A 20,284-nucleotide genomic window follows, 5' to 3' on the forward strand; every position below is an offset into this window, starting at 1 on the left:
TAGATATTACATTGTAAGAAGTTTCTTACTGAGAAGAGAAGTTTAGATGAGATGGAACAATGGAGTCACAGATGAGATGGAGGAGGAAAAGCTACTGTTATGAATGTACCCTGATTATTGTTGATGTCATAGAAATTTAGGTTATCAATTAGAGCTAATATTGGTTGAATCGTAACCACCCCATGTACTGACCAATTATAAACTTTTTGAAGATTAGTGTAACAATCTGGGTAGGATTTTCTACGAGAGAGAGAGAGAATTCTAGAGGAACTCCATGATAGATTGTGTGATCAAGAGTTCCTGCTGATGGTTCGAGTCATACTAGCAGTGTGGTTTTAGCTGTTGATAGGCCCGATCTTCCGAAGACTTACCTGATGGTGTCCCTTTGCTGAAGTAGACTGCATGTTGTTAATCTATGGGTAATGTATGATATTGTATTGTTATATCTGTCTCTTTTGCAGGTACCAGCTGCAACATATAGTTTAAATGCTACATATTAACAAAAACGTTGTTTTATAATAACCCAAGTTAGTATGCTTTTCTAAATTTGTGTTTCTAAAATCATTAACATAAAGTCCAACATGTCAATGCTAATTCGTGGTTAGTGAGGGTATTAACTTTCAAATGCTCGAGATTTATATTGACATTCTTTGATTGCTTGTACTAATGTATACATTACCATTATTACCAATTCTAGTATTATTAATCAGTGCTATGATATTGGAGATTATTTGCTTAATTGTTTTGATTAAACTCAGAAATATGAGACGTTCTAATCAGCCACTATTGATTCTATATGCTTATCACTTATGTTTGAGAGTTATTTTTGTGACATTAGCATTGTTAATTTATGGAAATAAAGTAATAATTCTTCTTAATAAACTGGTGTGGTTATTGTTTGAGGTTCAGAATTCTAAATATATTGTATACTGTTGTTAATCACATTGCCCATTGATGACATCCTCTTATTTATTTGTCACGTTGATCCATTGACCTCTTGCGCAAAATCCACTATTGAGTTTAAGGTAATAGCTATGATTACGTGGTGCTGCAGCAGGTTTTGGTAGCAGATTACAGTTACGTCATGGAATGATGATGTCAGAATGGGAATAATGTAATTTGCGGAGTTTTTTTCATTTTCAAGGAAATAGATGAGCAGTTTGTTTCTGAAATGTTACACAGATTTGACAAGATGAGTTGCTAGTTGCCTTGAGTGACCTTCCCATTTTTTGGAGACCCTCTAGGTTGAAGGGTATGTTTCTAGCATTGTTCGTTTGAATTAAGTCAGCTGATTTGCGCTTGCACAGCTTAAGCTAATCTGCAGATGATTGAGGTGTATACGAGTTTAAAGGAGTGGAGGTACTCCAGTAGATTTTAGAAGGAGTGGGCGTACTCCGATAGGTATGAAAGCAGGGAAGCGGCATTCTTCATTTGAGTGTGGCGCTTAATGCAGGAAAAATTATCCACGTGGTTGTTGATGGCAGACCTAATGAAAGAGGTCTGGGACTCCGGAGTATGTTGACAAGTGTAGTGAGGCACTTGGTATATGTTGTAATTTGTCCATTTAGTAGACCGATCTGGTGTGATTGGTAAATCGAGGTTGGGAGATAATTGGTGTGGTTGAAATTATGCTGAGATTTGGTGAGTACTAAGTGCACTAGAACGACAGTCCAATGATCAGTTGAGAAGTGAAATTTGCATGTCGAATTTTACTAGCAAATGAGGGGAACTGTGAAAAAGAGTAGGCGAAAGCTGAAGGTTACTTTGGAAGATTCCTGAAGTGATTGTATTACTCTACCTGTAGTAAATGGGAACATTTGTTTTCTTATCTTTTGGTTTTAATTTTGCTAGTGAATTAATATTGTGTTGTTTTAATGTGTGAGTTGTGAAAGAAATCAGAACAATAGATTTTGTCAGCGTCTCAGCAATCGAGCTGAGAACGGGAGTGTGTGTTAGTGTGACGTAAGTGGTGCCACGCTGGGATTGGTTGATTAGTGAGAAGGGTCGCACACAGATTCGTCAATCAGTCCGATAATAAAGTAACGCGATTGGAAGGTGAGAGGGTCAAAGAGAATTGTGGGTTTGTAGTCACTTTTCTTGATTAGTTGTTTTTGAACAGCTTTCACTATTTGCTGGTTTAACTTAGTTCGTAAATAATAATTTTTGTCATGGACATTAGGTTTGACTAAGAATCAGTTTGAAAATGACGTTTTTCAAGGCTTTGAGAAGTGCACTGAGAGGTGACGAATATATTCCGGCACTTGAAGGAGATATTTGCCCACCAGAAAATACTCCAGCCTATTTTGTATTTGAGGAGAAAGGTGCAGGAGCTTGTCATTGGTTGAAACATTAGGTTAAGATCGCAAGGAAGGAAGGTTGCTTGGTTTTTCCAGAAAATGGAACATTTAATTTGATGATTTTGGAGAATCTGAGACTGAAGATCTGCAGTTTGAAACCTCCACTGAGGTCAGCACACTAAGAAGCCTTAGTGATTTGGGAGCTAGTAGCAAGACAGCAACAAGCATTGAAATTTGAAAAGAAAATGAGGAGAGTAGAAAAAACGCTAGCAGAGGCTAGATGGGATGAAGAACAGAAAAGGTGGAGAGTAGCAACACTACAGGGAATAAGATTATTTCCTGCAAGGACAAAGGAGGATGAGGATGAATTGAAAGATGGAAAGAAAAAGAAAAAGAGTTCTTCAGTGACTAAAGAGCAAAAATGTAAAAACTTAAAAAGAGTTATGTTAAATGATGACAATGAGATAAGTGAAGATGAAATAGTTTCTGAGAGTTTAGAGACATGAGTCAGAGAGATCAGAGGTCAAGAAAGAGTGGATCAATTGGGAGTGGAATTAATAATACAATTCCTACTGCACCGTCCACATCAGAGATATCACGGGATACCCTGAAAATTGAAAGAGTTCAGATGCAGAGTAGTTTCAATGATTCACTGAACAATAGACAGCAGTTGGAAATAAATATTCCTGAAATACAGCAAGAGGCTCAGGTCATAAGGACGACTACTAATTTAGTGTTGTCTCCTCGTCAACACAAATTGGGTATGATTCAAAGATAACCTGTTCAAATACCGAGTGCACAAATGCAGAGCATGGGTGCAGGACATATAGACAGGGTTGGATCTTTAGCTAGTCCAAATGCAATTTCTGTACCTATTACGATGGGTCTGGTAACTGCATTATATGCATGCATAAACAATAATGGAGTGAATTCTCTGATCCAAGTTCAGAATGGGGTTTTGGAAAAATCAATTCCAGACAAGGACAAACACTGAATTAGACTAATTCTTTAATATATTTGTCTCCTGTTGAAAATACTGTGATCAGAGAGTAGAGATTAATGATTCCACAACAAAGCACAAGCACGACACAAGAACGAGTTTTGGGTGCACAATCTAATGAAGTTTCTTTGAAAGGTTTATCTGTAGAAGAAATAACGAAGTTGTAGGAAAATTTAAGTAATTCAAAGACCCAAAAAAATGAAAGATAGGGAAGAAGATACAATAAACAGAGTGAAGTTATCAATGGAAGGAAATTGACTTCTGGAAGAGACTATGGCAGTGAACAGACTTGAGTCGTATACCAAAGCCCATTTGTGTAAAATAATTATCATGGATGAGGAAAATTTTATACACATGAGATCTGCAGGGATGAAAACACATCTTAGAGAATTACTTGAGAGAGTGCAGGTTTGGAGAGCATTAGACAAATGGGAAGGCAGAGGGGTCAAGAAAAGAGAAAGACCAAAGAAGGATGACACGATACAGGCAGGAGTTTCAGTGAACATGTTACCAATGAGGGAACTGCCTGGAGGGAACTTTGTACATGTAATTCGGAGTAGGGGTGATATCTCAAGTTTTACGAATGATTACCCAAGGTTGTGAGAAAAACCAGTGGAATGGTACCAGCAGACAGATAGATTTGTGAAACTTGCAAAATGTCTGTGACCTGAATACACTTTTTGATTTTGTTCTGCTTGGAGATTTGTGGATTGAATGCAAAAGGAGTGTGGATTGGCCAACAAGTGAGCCGCTAAGGGATTTGAAAATGGGTGCACCATCTCCAGAAGTAATGAAGTGTTACTATAAAGTTACTGAGTTTCTGAAAACAAGAGTTTCACTGAAAAATGTTGATTGGCAGCGCATAGACAGGACAGCACAGGAAGGGAAAGAATCAGTTCATGCATATTATGAAAGGTTGTTGAAGGTGTTCAAACAATCTAGTGATGTGAGAAAATTGAAAAGGAGAGCATGAATCATTTAGGGGGTCATTACAACCCTGGCGGCTGTTGTGGCGATTGCACCACCAAAAGGCTGGCTTGGGTAGTGCAGGGCCCCCCTGACAGGGCCCAATGCAGCTTTTCACTGTCTGCATAGCAGACAGTGAAAAGCGCGACGGGTGCAACTGCACCCTTCGCACGGCCGCAACACCGCCGGCTCCATTTGGAGCCGGCTCCTGTGTTGCGGCCGAGATCCCTGCTGGGCCAGCGGGTGGAAACCAGGTTTCCGCCCGCCGGCCCAGCAGGGATCTCATAATGACCGCGGCGGGAGTGTGGCTGCATTGGCGGCCGCCCGGCGGTCAGATCTTGAGGGCCTTAGTCTTTAGGTTTATTGAGGGGTTAAAAACAGAAATGAGTCAGATGATTAAGAATCATTTATTCTGCTGGCAACAAAGCCGATTGATGAAGTATTGCAGTATGCCAAATACTGTAGTGAGGAGATCGAGTTGAAGCAGAAGAAGTTGAAAGAAAAAGCAATGGTGATGCAGATTAAGGCTGCACAGACGGGATTGCAGGGAAATTTTCAGCAAATGCCACAAGGGAATTGTTTGCTTCAGATTCAAGGCAGAGGTCGAGGTGGAATGATGCTTCCGATGGCCAATAGAAATGTGGATTTGAGTTCAGTGGTGATGCAAGATGAGCAACAAAGGCAAAAGGTGTTACCTTGTCATAATTGCAGGATAATTGGACATTGGAAAAGACAGTGTCCGATGTTAATTCAAGGTGGTGTTGTATAACAGACAAACAGTGTCAATTCATATCAGAGCATGAGAGGACCTAGAATGGGGGGTCAAATCAGAATTTCCTGAATAATATGAATAAAATGCAAGTTTTCCAGCCTTTACATCCAATACAACAGGTACAGAATGCACAACCACAGGTACATCAAGTACAAATGCCACAAATACAACAAATGCAGCCACAGGTACAGATGGTGCCTGTATAGCAAATACACGTGATGAGACAGGTTCAAATGATACAGTATCCCATGGACCAACAAAAGGTAATGCTTTTGCAAGTGGTCACAAAACAGAAAAAGAACAAAAGTGAAAAACCAGCTGATCAGTTTTCTTTACATGGTGAGGATGAAATAAAAGATAAATGGCCATTGGCTAGTTCAGAGGAGGAAGAGTATGTGATGGCAGCATCATTAGAAGTGGATTAGAGGGGTCCTTATTTGAAGGGTGAAGAACATGGTCATGAAGTAAATTTTTGGGTTGATACCGGAGCAACACGTTCAACAGTAAGAACTGTAGAAGTTCCAGACATACCGATTTCAGAAAGGATAGTTCAGATAATAGGATTTGCGAATAAACATTTGATTAACACTCTTACAGAACCATTTCTTGTGAAGGTTGGCAATTTCAGAGATTTTCACAGTTTTGTCATTTGTGATTCCAGTCCGGTGTCATTACAAGGAAGAGATTTGCTTTGTAAGATAAATTGTTAAATTTCATGTTCAACTAAAGGGATTTAGATTGAGACAAATAGTGATGGAGAGGATTCGACAATTGCTGTCGAAAAGGAATTGGTGGCCAGGGAGTTTCCTTTGATTCATTTTGATGATTAGACAGAAAAAAATGAGCAGAAAATGAAGACAACAATTCAGTAGACTTAATTAATTTCTTTCCAGTTTTTGAAATAAAAGATCTCCCAGTTGACTTACAGGATAGATTCAAGTTAAAGGTTTGGGATTTATCAGGAAAAGACATTGGTTTAATGAAAGAAGTTGAAGGAGTCAGAGTGGCAGTCAAAGAGAATGCAGTATTTCCACAAACTGCACAATTTCCAATGACAAATTAGGCAATTTAAGGGATAAGACCTTTAATAGAACATATCCTAGAGCAGGGAGTTTTGAAGGAAGTGATGAGCGGTCCGTGCAATTCACCAATAATGGGTTTGAAAAAGCAAAGTGGGAACATTTGTCTTGTTCAGGATTTGAGGAAAATAAATGATATTGTGGTGAAATGTGGTCCAGTTGTGCCAAATCCAGCTGTGACATTGTTCCAGATTCTGTGTGATGCAGAATGGTTCACAGTGATTGATTTGTGTCAAGCATTCTTTTCTGCACCTCAACAGAAACTTTTGTTTCAAATTCCTGACCAGAGTCTATTGTTGGTGTAGAATTCCTCAAGGGTTTTTGGAGTCACCATCAATTTTCAATTATATTCTGAAAAAGAACCTTGAGTCATTGGTAAAGCCTTACCAATTGACATTGGTGCATACATTGATGATTTGTTAATTGCACCAAAGACAAAGGAAGATTGTAGGGAGGATACAATTGCATTGTTGAACTTTTTGGGAGACAATGGACATAAGGTATCTCCTACCAAATTGCAGTATTGTCAGAGAGACGTGAAATACTTGGGTCATTTGACTGAAAAAGGATCTAGGAGAATTTCAAGAGAAAGAGTAGCAAGAAAGAGTAGCGACAATCATGAAAATGAAACTACCAAGTTTGCAGAAAGAGTTGAGAATGTTTCTGGGAATGGTAGGATATTGTCGTCAGTGGATTCCAAATTTTTCAGCCATTTCTAAACCTTTGCAAAGGCTGACACATAAGGATGTTTCAGATCCCGTAATGATGGATGAAGAATGCATGAGAGCATTTACTGAGTTGAGCGAAAGTTTGTGTCAAGCGCCAGCTCTAGGTATGCCTGATTACATGAAACCTTTTCTGTTATTTTGTCATGAGCGTGATGCATGTTCTTTGTCTGTTTTGACACAGACACATGGTGGTATCAATCGTCCAGTAGCATATTTTTCAGCTAATTTGGATCACGTTGCAGCAGCCTTACCAGGATGCTTGGAGCAGTTGCAGCAGTGGAGCAGAGGATAACTCAAAGTGAAAATATTGTGATGGGTTATCCTCCTCATTCAGTAGAAATTCTATTGACCAGATCAAAGACACAATACCTAACCAATGCAAGATTGACAGGTTATGAGACAGTGATTCCTGGGGCACTAAATGTGACAATAAAGAGGTGTACAGTACTTAACCCGGCAACACAGTTACCAGATGAGAGAGATGATCCAGACAAAATAGATGATATTGAGCATGATTGTCTAGAAGTGACAGAATTATGCACAAAACCAAGAGATGATATCAAAGACACTTGTCTGGAAGACAATGATCAAATTATCTTTGTTGATGGTTCCTGTCTGAGAGACAACAGAGATGCATTGAGGCAGGCTATGCAGTATGCACAGTTACTGGCATATTAGAAGCGTCATGGCTTAAAGGAGTGATTTCTGCTCAAGTTGCAGAATTGATGGCTCTTAGTAAACCATGCCAACTATCAGACCAGATGAAAGTAACGATCTACACAGATAGCCAGTATGGATTTGGTATTGTGTATGATTTTGGGCAAATTTGGTCACAGAGGGGTTTTCTCACGTCATCGGCCTCACCTGTAAGGAATGGTGAAAGGATACATGACTTACTACAGGCTGTACAGAAACCTGAGAAAATTGCCGTGGTTAAATGCAGTGCACAACAGAGAGGACAAGATTATGTAACATTGGCAAATGCTTATGCAGACCTGGTTGCAAAATTCTGTGCCTTGGATGGTATTTAATTAAAGGAAATCGGGAATTAATGTCTGAAAATGATGAACTGTATACAAATTTCACAATGCAAATTGTTGAGACTTTAGAAGAGTGGAAAGATATAGAGAACAATGTTCCAGAAGAAGAACGTAGGGATTGGCTAAAACATTATTGTATTCAAAGAGAAGATGAGATTTGGGTGACAATAGAAGGGAAATAAAGTGGTTTTACCAAACTGTCTGTTGACACAAATGGGCAGATATTATCATGGTCAAGCACACATAGGGAGAGACATGATGATCAGTTGTTTTAAACAGTTTTGGTATAATCCAAAATTTAGACAAGTTGCTGAACTGGTTTGCCATAGGTGTATAGTCTGCCAACAGATAAATGTAGGCAAAGGAACAGTCATCAACATGGAACACATAGGCATGGCAGGAAGTCCATTCTGTAGAATGCAAATGGATTTTATTGAGATGTCTGCGTGTGCTGGTTTGAAATATGTGTTGGTAATTGTGTGCATTTTTAGTCACTGGATTGAGGCATATCCAACAAGGAGAAATGATAGCCTTACAGTAGCTAAATTACTTCTGAGAGAGCTATTTGCACATTTTGGTTCCCCCAGTTTCTTTAGAATCAGATAGGGGAAGCCACTGCAATAACCAAGTGATAACATTGCTTTTTTCAGCATTAAACATGCAACAGAAACTACATTGTAGTTATTGCCCAGAAGCTTCAGGACTTGTAGAGCAGATGAATGGAACTTTAAGGTCACAATTGGCAAAAGTGGGTGCATCAACGAATTTAAAGTGGCCAGATGCTTTACCACTGGTGTTAATGTCAATGCGTAGCACTCCTGATAAGAAGACTGGGTTGTCTCCTCGTGAAATATTAACGGGGAGAGCAATGGGATTGCCAGTGATACCTGCAAATGCACTTCTGAATATTACAGTTGACATGTTGGTAGATTATTGAAAAAGCCTAGTTGGTGTGGTTCGGTCTTTTTCCCATCAGGTGGAAGCAACAACAGTACAACAAATGCAAGGTCAAGGCCACAACTTGAGAGCTGGTGATTGGGTGATTATACAGAAGCATGTGAGAAAGTCTTGTCTGGAGCCACAGTGGAAGGGGCCTTCCCAGGTCATTCTCACAACAACAACACCTGTAAAGTGTGCAGGTTTGCCGAATTTGGTGCACACCAGCCACACGAGAAAAGTGAATAACCCAACAGAACAAGAAGAGGAGCTGTTGAGGTTACCAACAGCTGGGAACAATACGAGTAAAGAGCAAGAAAGTGAAGAGCCAAACAAAAAGAATGATCAAGATGTCCCTACTCCTATAACAGATGAGAAAGAACAAGGCTCAGAAGAAACTGAACAACCTGCAGAAGGAGTAGAGGAAGAGTTGGTTAATGAAGAAAGAGAACTATTGGTTCAAAGAAATTCTGATCAGAGGAGAATGTCCTCAGACCAGAGTGATCAGAGACAATCAACTGAGAGAAGATTTGCTCAGAGGAGGGAGTCCTCAGAAGCAGGTGGTTTGACATACCAAACCGAGCAAAGGACTGACCCCATTTGGAAAGGAATTGAGGGTAGTCCTGCCCAAGTGGATTGTACCCTTACTGAACAAATTGAGGGAATGTCTGAAGAAAATGGTTTGAAGTCAAGTGAAGACTCTATCCTGAGAAAGTTGTTAATGAAAAAGACATTGAAAGGAGACAATTGGCCAGAAAGGAATTCAAAAAGTGGAAAAATTAATGTAGTACCACCAATTCAGGAGGAAAAAGAGTTGAATGAAGGAGAAAACAGTAGTGGAAAAGAAGGCGAAAACAGCAAAAGACCGAAAAGGAAAAGAGTTGCAAGCAAGTGATATTCTGGTCCAGAATGGGCATATGTAACTACAAATGAATGGCAAAAAGAATTTTTGAGTTAATGTTTTTATAGAGACACTGAAAATGTTGTTGTAGCACATGAAGATTATGAGAAAGGTTTCAGGAAAAGTTGAAAATTACCTGAAAGTCATGCTTAAAAGAGGCATTAATAACTGAAATTGACAAAATAACAGAACTTGACAAGCTGCTATACAGAAATTGACAAAAGAGACTGTACTTAGTGAATGAATTTTAGAAAAAAATAGGAGGGATTTTGATTTTGAATTTGTTTACTTAAGTTTTGTAATTTTTTTTTTTTTTGGGGGGGGGGGGAACTATGGAGACCATGAGAAACTTTCATAACCAAAATGGTAGAATTAGTTGTTGTAAAATTTTAGGTATTGGATTGGCGGTAGCGAGTGTGTTTATGTGTTTATTGTTATTTGTAGGAGTTACTGTTTTTGAGATGAATGGAGCTAACCATACTACAAAGATTAATAATTCTTTGGATACATCACTAACTAAAGATAAGTTTCCAATAGATGTCAAATACTTACATGAAGAGAGAGAGCTTTTCTCCAATGTTTTCTATCGCTTATTGCATGAGTATGTTGAGGTGATGGACGCGAAAGATTGTTATGTATGTACACAGATTCCGACTTTGGTGGTAGAAGGAACTACGTACCATAGTTTGCCCGTCACTTATGCTATAAGCTATAGTCTTTTACTAACGCGCTTTTATTACCAAGAATATATTCAGTATTTCTATTCAAATTATGACATGGTATTTTCCTTTGTACCTGTCATTGGTTATTTGAATAGAATAGCCAAAGATAATAACATAGTTATTATGAAAGATTTCTTTGAGCTTACTTTAACTTTTGGCACGGCATTCACACATAGGAATAATTTTGCATGTTTACTAACACCAGTAGAAAAGACATTTTTCAATAACACAGAAGATAGAAGGAGAGAAATAAAGGCAAGAATGGATAAGGGAATTAGAAGTAGAAGACCTGGGATTGATTATGCTTATATTGACATTATTAAACAAGGACAACTAACATTGGATGCTGAACAAGTGGAAAAGCTTCGTGTATATATAGGCCATGAAGTAAGAATGATAGAGTGTTTGTGGGAATGAGTGAGTGTAGACATGTGTTTATGTTCCAGAGTAAATGGAATGTTATGATGAATGGACAGGATCCACCAGAACCTGGTATTTACTATATATGTGGAAGAAATGCATATTACCGTCTTCCTAGAGGATCGTATGGAACATGTTATTTGGGAATAGTTTTTCCCAAAATCTATCAGTTGGAAGACTTGAGTAAATTTCCTGAAATGATGAAAATTCAAATGAGACACAAGGGAGAATTAATTTCTAGCATTGTGGGAGACATTTATGGAGCTATAATTCCTTCAGTGGGATTAGTTCTGAATTCTATCAAGATACAGAAGTTGTCTACAATAGTGGATAACATGTTGACAAGTTATTCTGGAGCTATCATTCTTCTAGATACTGAGTTGGCTGCTACAAGAGTGATGGCACTTCAGAACTGCCTTGCATTAGATATTCTCTTGGCAAAAGAGGGCGGTGATTGCAAATTACTCAGTTTAAGTCATTGCTGTGCATATATTCCTGATAACTCTGGAGAAGTTACAGAGTTGATTAAAAATGTGACAACTAACAAAGAAGATTTAAAAGAACTAACTGAAACTACAGTTTGGGAGAAAGTAGGAAGGGAATTGCAGCTGTGGGAAATTGGCTTGGCAACGTGGGAAAAGGTATTATCTTAACAATAACAAAATGGGTGTTAATAATTGTGTTTTATTTAATTGGGATCTGGGGAATATATAAATTGATGAAATGTTTGAAAAGGAGAAAATTAGAAATAATTGGATGAAAATAAATACATTTATTATGGATTGATGTGATTACATAAATAGTCATCATAGGAGGGATTGTGAGAGTGTGAATTTTCTAATATGTTTTATTAATAATTTAAAAGTATTAACCGTATAGCGAATTGACATGCAAAAACGGGTTACTTTTAAAAATGGTTGCCATAATTAATTTCTGTTCTTTGACTGAGCAAAATTCTAACTAAAGTTGTGGTTATTTTTTGTGGTTCAATGCTTACATGAAAGTGTGTTAAATGGCTTAACAGATGTGTACACAGCTACCCTTAGTGGTTTGCTGCACTATGTCTTACAAGGTCCAGTTTATTACAGTTCTTGTATAAGTTTAATGTTCTATTGTTTGAAATTGTCAGTAATGCGTGATTTCTTCCTCGAGGATGGAAGTAGATGTTACATTGTGAGAAGTTTCTTTCTGAGAAGAGAAGTTTAGACAAGATGGAACAATGGAGTCACAGACGAGACGGAAGAGGAAAAGTTACTGTTATGAATGTACCCTGATTATTGTTGATGTCATAGAAATTTAGGTTATCAATTAGAGCTACTGTTGGTTGAATCGTAACCACCCCATGTAATGACCAATCATAAACTTTTTGAAGATTAGTATAACAATCAGGGTAGAATTTTATACGAGAGAGAATTCTAGAGGGACTCCATGATAGATTGTGTATTCAAGAGTTCCTGCTGATGGTTCGAGTCATACTAGCAGTGTGGGTTTAGCTGTAGAGAGGTCCGATCTTCCGAAGACTTACCTGATGGTGTCCCTTTGATGAAGTAGACTGCATGTTGTTATTCTATGGGTGATGTATGATATTGCATTGTTAAATGTGTCTCTTTTGCTTTGCAGGTACCAGCTTCAACATATAGTTTGAATGCTGCATATTAATAAAAATGTTTTTGGGCAATAACCTGAGTTAGTATGTTTTTCCAAATTTGTGTTTCTAAATTCTTTTACATGAAGTCCAACATGTTAATGCTAATTTGTGTTTAGTGAGGGTATTAGCTTTCAAATGCTTGAGATTTATATTGACACTCTTTGATTGCTTGTACTAATGTATACATTACCATTATTACAGAGTCTGGTATTTTTAATCAGTGTTATGATATTTAAGATTATTTGCCTAATTGTTTTGATTAAACTCAGAGATATAAGACCTTCTAATCAGCCACTATTGATTCTATAGGCTTATCACTTATATTTGAGAGTTATTTTCGTGACATTAGCATTGCTAATTTAGGGAAATAAATTAATAATTCTTCTTAACAAACTGGTGTGGTTATTGTTTGAGGTTCAGAATTCCAAATATATTGTTTACTGTTGTTAATCACATTGCCCGTTGATGACATCCCCTCATTCATTTGTTGCGTCGATCCATTGACCTCTTGCACAAAATTTACTTTTCAGTTTAAGGTAATAGCTAGGATTACGTGGTGCTGCAGCATCCCCAGCAGTTACATGAGTGTTCTCTGGATATTTACATGTATACCAGACATCCTCCCAAAACAACCTACGTGTTTCATCAGTACGGGTACCGCCTCTGTGGGTGTGTGAACATACATTAATGCATCGTCTGCATATAGCAAGACAATGTGCGTTGAGTCGCCCAACTGCATTACCCAGGGTTCTAGCTCCCTGCACAACAGAGAAGGCAGAGGCTCCATCGCCAGGGCAAATAATAGTGGCGAGAGGGGGCATCTGTGATGAGTGCCCCTCTCTACTACCCAGGAACCTGACATTTCTCCCTACACCTTAACATGTATTATGGGCCTTGTGTATCGATGCTGAACCCACACCTAGAAAAATGGTCAAATTCTCATCACCCTGAGCACTGACCTAAGATAATTCCACCCAACTGTTTTTAATGCATTCGCAACATCAAGTGACACAAGAGCCATCTCTTGCTTTGACCCAGCAGTCTTTTGGTTAATATGAGTGAGACATCTCAGATTGAGGGCTGTGCTAGGGAAGGGCATAAACCGGCACTTGTCATCATGGATTAATCCCCATATAACTCCCTGTAGCAGCTTCATCAAAATCTTGCAAAGTATTTTTACATCAGAATTTATCATGGTGAGTGGTCTATAGCATGCAGGATCTTCAGGGTCCCCGCCAGGTTTCAACATGAGACATAGGACCACCATGCACCTAGTAGGAGATATGATACCGAGTGCTTGTGCCTCCAAGACAAACTACAATAACCTTTCCTCCAAAACATCTAAATAAGCCTGATAAAATTCAGAGGGAAAACCACCTCTCCCAGGAGCTTTGGATCTACAGGTGATCTCTAAGCTCCTCCAGCACAAGGCCCTCGTCTAAGCCTTGCACCTCTTCAGGAGAGATGTGAGCCAGGGATAACCCACTGAGGAACTCTTCAATCTTGTCAGGAGGATGGTTGTCATCCTCCTGGTACACCTTTTAGAAGTGTGCTGCCAATGAAGCCAGTATGTGGCATTGTGGTGTCACCAACCGCCCCTCACTGTCTCAAAGTAATACGACTGGTGGGATATCCTGCTCACATTTCAGTATCCAGGCCAACAAGTGGCCTGATATATCTCCTCCCCCTTGGCGGCATTGGTGGTAGGATCTAAGTGTATGCCTGTCCAGGGTATCCCACAATCTCTGTAACTCTTGTTAAGTGTATACAACCTCACCACTAACCATGGCAGAACTGTTGTAGTGAATCCTAATTTGTTTTAATGGGATACAGGAGTTAGCTTAGCCTTTGGTTTGCAGACTGGTGCCCCCGTCACCCAGTGACCTTTACCCTTACTTAGTTTGCTCTGTTTTAGCACATTTCTTTAATTATATATTTTAAGATGGCTGCCTTGTTTTTAGTTAGGCCCATGTTTTAGTTTTGCGTTATCAGTTCCACCGCGCTAAGGCGTCAAAATCAAGCAAAAAAGATAAACAAACTGTAGGTTTTCACATTAGGTACTTTCCCTCTTCACACTTTCGAGGGAATTGTTTATATAAATTACCATCCCAAGCATGTCTTGTTATCTATTGGTTGGGAACAGACCAACATCAGGGGTCCACGCAGATCTGTATAAATACTCCTTACTTAAACAGATAGTCAGAGGGATTCTGACCAGATGCCATGGCTGCTATCGATGCTGCACATCGCCTTGACGCTGATCCAGTCTTTGTGTCCCTACGGAGTCTGAGCTAGAGACCTCATTCCAAGGTAACAAGGGTTGGGAGCTCTTCTCATGGACATGGCATTGGCAGATTGGGTTTAACATACCTAGCTCTCTTTTAGGTTAGAGGTTAGGCTCATTATGCTAGAGTAATAGGACATATCTCATACTCTATGTCATTACATGTTATTGCAAGATGGTGGGGGTCTTTGTGTTAATGACTCTTGTCTTTACTATTCTGTTTCTTGAACTGTTCATTATCTTAATCATTGCAGCCCATGCAACTTATTGTAGATTGCATTTTTGTTAAATAAAACCTATTGAAATTTGACTGCATCTTCTTCATTGTTTGTGTTTGATTGAGACATGTTGTTTATGTGACAAAGGGGTAATCTTCGTTTAACCACAACACTCCCTGAGATGTCACACTCTTGAGTCGATGCGTAAAGGATGCCACAAATCACCTTTTACTACTTGGGTTTTTGGTGAGGTGCTGCTTGTGAGCCGGGATGGTTGCGACTTGTTGTAGGACTGGCATAGTCACCTACAAACATAAGGGCTGTCATCCTTAAACCAGCAGTCTTGTCTAGAGCAAGAGTCAAACTACAACACTGGGTTCTGTATCCTGAAGCTGAGCCAAAGCTTGTTCACACCTCCCAATGTCTGCTATCAGCTGCCATCACACCCCATATGTCATCCCTATACAGGTCACTCTCATGACTGCCTTAAGGGCCATCATTCTGTGGCCTTGTTGTCTGTTGTGCCCCAGTTAATGCGCATATGCTGCCCAAGCTCTTCCTCCAATGTCTACTTACTATCCAAATCTGTTAGGAGGTCAGAAGGCATGCACCAGCACAATTCGGCACATATCAGCCTCCTCCCTGAACTCAAATGTACTGGTTCTGCGTCATGATAGGATAGGTACCTCCCCATATGATTTACCTTCTGTATGGACCAGAGATCTAGTCTCACGGTGTGAATCCTATCTAACCTACTTTAAGTGTTATGTGTCATAGAATGACATGTATAGCCATGGGTCTGTGGGTGAAGGGAGCGCCAGCAGTCTATTAACCCCAGATTGTGCAGGATTCTGTCAAGGGACTCTGTCATGTGCGGTATTCTTCCCAACAGTGGTGGGTGCCCATCCTTGTGTCCATCAAGGATGCAGGTGAAATCCCCCATCTCCACCAATATCGAACCCACACTGTCATCAAGTAGTTGTCAGTCACCTATGTTAGGATCGTAGGTGTTCAAGATAGTAACATCCTTGCCATCCAGTGAAACTTGCAGGAGTACATAGCGACCTTCGATGTCCGCTTCCCTATACATATGCTTGAATGGTACCCCGGCTGCTATCTATATCGCCACCCCTCTGGCATAGGAGGAATATGCGGCACAAAAAAGTTGACCCCTTCACTTCTTTGTTCGTTTTTGGACCTACGACCCCATCTAATGTTTTTCCTGCGAACAAACAATCTGAACCTTGTGGCACCGGAGATATGTCTACTCTATAGTGCTTGGTGTGATCTCTCAGTCCCCTGACATTCCATATGAGGATACGTGTATTGTCAGTCACAAGACACACAGAGGCCCTCATTCTAACTCTGGCGGGCGGCGGTTGCCGGCCGCCAGGCGGGAAGCGCCATTTGGCTGCCACGCGGCCAAAATACCGCTTCCCGCATTCTGACATTCCCGCTTGGCCGGAGGGCGCTAAGCAAGTTAGCGCCCGCCGGCCCAGCGGGAATGTCGGCCGCAACACAGGAGCCGGCTCCGAATGGAGCAGGCGGTGTTGCGGCGGTGCGACGGGTGCAGTTGCACCCGTCGTGCTTTTCACTGTCTGCTAAGCAGACAGTGAAAAGCCGCCCTGGGCCATGTTAAGGGACCCCTGCACTGCCCATGCCAGCGGCATGGGCAGTGCAGGGGCCCCCAGGGACCCCAGGACACCCGTTCCCGCCAGCCTCTTCATGGCGGTGAAAACCGCCAGAAACAGGCTGGCGGGAAGGGGGTCAGAATCCCCAAGGCAGCGCTGCTTGCAGCGCTGCCCTGGCGGATTCGCCCAGCCGGGGGTAAACCGGCGGGAAACCGGCGGCCCCGGTTTTCTGACCGCGGCTTTACCGCCGCGGTCAGAATGGGCTAGGAAGCACCGCCAGCCTATTGGCGGTGCTTCCGTCATTCGCGGCTGAATGACCCCCAGAGTGTGCGCCCTACCCCAGAAACCATACCCCTCCGTCCACAGTAGCAGGCGTCCAGCATTTCAGTCCCACAAAAGAGTTGCCTGCCCTCAATGTCATTCATGCACTGTGACACCAAAAATAAAGGGACTAGGAAAAATTGCAACTGCCCCCCCAACCTGGATAAACAGCTTCTAATCAACTGATCCTCCTTTTAATCCATGAGTAGTACAGCTGCCAGGACCTGCAGCCTAAGCCCAACCCTCTCAACTATGGCCTACCAGGTAACATGGAGAGGGGTCAACACCAACCCACAAAATTTACTTTATCATGCTAGCATCGCACTAGCATGCATCTAGAGTGATTTAAAACAACACTTAGAGTTCCCAGCTTACCCATCCACCCGGGAATAATGGAATAATGGAAACCAGCAATAATTCAGTAAGGGAGAAAATCACCGACACACAGAACATCAAAGCAAATATAAACAGATCATTTTATGGGTATCAGTGTCTGTAGAATATGTTTCCATTAGGAGGAGCAGCTCTGACCCCAACTGTCCAGATGCCTCTGCCAAGTGGGCCAACGGGGCCATCGCTATAGTTTTGTCCTCCTGCCCTACAATGAGTTCCATAATTTTGTTTTCTGAGTTTACGGTGGCACTGTCAATGGGTTTCTCCCTAGATCTCTAGTTGGAACTATGGGAACACCCCCTGGCCAAAAGCTTGATCTCCCTGAACCCCATCTGTCCCCGGAGATCTTGTCTGAACCCTCCAACCAGCTTCATACTTCCTCCAGTGAATCAAAAAGTGGGACTTACCCCCAAATATTACTCGCAGTCTGACGGGGTAGAGCAGCATACAATACAATGTAGACCCATGGCACGTCGCTTGACCTCCTGTTCCCCTGGACCATTGTGAGTGTAGTCTGGATCAGTTTCTTGGGCCACCCGCAGGATACAGTCCCTTTCCTGGAAATTAAAGATGTGTGCTATGATTGCCAGCAGTGGTGCCCTTGCCGAGACAGATCTACCAGTGCCCCTTGTGCCCTCTTGATGACGAAGAATGGTGACAACCCCGAGGGCCGAAGCTTGTCCTTGATCCAACATTCCACAAACCATTCTGTTGCTATCCCCTCCAGTCGTTCGGGGAATCCCAACAAGCGCACATTATTGCAGCAGGACCTCCCCTTCTCATCCTCAGCTATGAGCTCCAACTACGCAGTATAGCAAGGTTACAGTGTTATGTGGTATGATTGGGGAGTCTTAGTATGTAATACCAGCACATTACCCAGATGTGGACCTTGGGGTCACACCAGTGAACCTTAGCTCAGTCTTGGTAGTGTGTCAAAGAGCAGTCAGGCTTCTTAGAGGAACATGTGTAAAGCATTTCAGAACACCCACATGAATGATAAGTAAATTACACAACTCAAAAGAAATCAAACACCAATTTGGAAAAAGTAAAGCACATTTTTATCTTAATTTAGACACCAAAACAGACATTGGCCCTCATTACAACCCTGGCGGTTGGCGGAGAAGTGGCAGTCTTACAGCCAACAGGCTTGCTGTAAAAAAATTGGAATTATGACCATGGCGGTTACCGCCATAGTCATCCCCCACTTCTCCGAACCGATCGCCAGGGCGGAGACGACTGCTGGGCGGGAGATTTGGGTCTCCAGCCCGGCGGCCGTCACAAGACCGCCGGCGGTATCATGACCTGGCTGACTGCCATGGATTTCATGGGGTTGGGCACCGGTAAGCACTATCAGTACCAGGGAATCCCTTCCCTGGCAGTGATAGGGGTCTCCCCCACCGCCACCCGAGTCCTTCCCCGACACCCCCCACCCCCTGCCACCCCCCAAAGATGGCAGGACCCCCCTCCCCACCCCACCCCTGACATCACTACACATACACACACCCGACACGCATGCAGACACCACCAACACACATACCCGCACACACACGAACAAACATGCCAACAGACACTCATACAGTCATACACGCACACCCACATTTAGGCATAAACGCACACATCCATACAGACATACATACAGGCAGACATGCACACATTTCCAAACACACTACACCCCCGCATGAATACATGCACTCACACACCCCCTCTTCATACTCACACGCACACCCCCATGCACGCACACAAAAAAAAACCACCCCCCTCCCCTAAAGGATTATCAACTTACCTGGTCTGTTGATCCTCCGGGAGGGGACGGGATCCATGGGGGCTACTCCGCCACCAGCACCACGTAACGTGATTCGGTGGGCGGTGTTCTGTTGACGGGGCAGTGGAGTTAGAGCAACCTCCACTTCCCCGCCGACCGCCAGAATGGCTGCTGGTGACTCTCCATTCGGAAAAGGACGGAGGGCTGCCAGCAGTCATAATTCGCCAAGCGGTCTTCAGCACGGCGGTCCCTCGGCGGTCTTGTGAAAAGACCGCCGAGGTTGAAATGACCCCCTTTGTAACTTGCATACAACTGGAGTTGTGAATTTTAGAAACATGGAAAAAATAGCTGCCCATTTAAATATCGCTCAGTTCCATTGAAGTCAATTGGGAAAAGCACAGCGTGCAATTGGACACCTGTGGGTCCCTAGACCATGACTCATTAATCAGGAATTTGTTGCCTAGCCCAGGAAGTCCAGGTGCAGAGGTGCTCTGGCTGTGCTTGGTGCTGATGGGATCTGCGGGCACTGTCAAAATTACAGCACTTGACAAACACACACTTGAGGGTAGAACTACTCTCTACCCTCAGAGAGTATAGGCCTTCCGGTCCCCTGAACTGGATTTCACAACAGGATCTTCACTACCACGTCCGGGGGCTCTGGGTGCAGCAGTAGCCTTTCAGCTATCAATCATTGGCTGGTTGCCCCAAAGATGCTTTTGTCACCTCTCTCAAAGCCGCCTCCTTCCGGATGCAGGATCTCAGGAGTGGGGTTGTTGCGATGTTGTTTACTATGCTGGGAACTGCTCTGGCGTTGATGATGTCCAAGACGGGGTCGGTTATCGTGCTGGCAATGCACAAGCCTTGACAGCAACAAAAGTAGTCTGTCATTACTTCTTTGGCAGGAGATTATCCTCCCTACCACTCCTACGGTGCAGGTCACCGACTTTCTTTAGATTTGCTCACAAGGGGCCCAGCGGTTTCACTTCTTGGGAGTTCAGCACAACTATTCTTTTGCAGGTTTCAGATGACTGGTACCAAACGTCAGGGAAGTCTGCTTTACTTTCTGGCCTCCACTGGAGTCCCTCTTGCAAGGAGCTACGAGTTTTCATCATGGGCACACGTCGATCACACAATTCTTCCAGTATATGGTCTCCTCAGGGCACTTA

This window comes from Pleurodeles waltl, chromosome 9 (genome assembly GCF_031143425.1).
Source record: "Pleurodeles waltl isolate 20211129_DDA chromosome 9, aPleWal1.hap1.20221129, whole genome shotgun sequence".
In the NCBI taxonomy this organism is placed as follows: Eukaryota; Metazoa; Chordata; class Amphibia; order Caudata; family Salamandridae; genus Pleurodeles; species Pleurodeles waltl.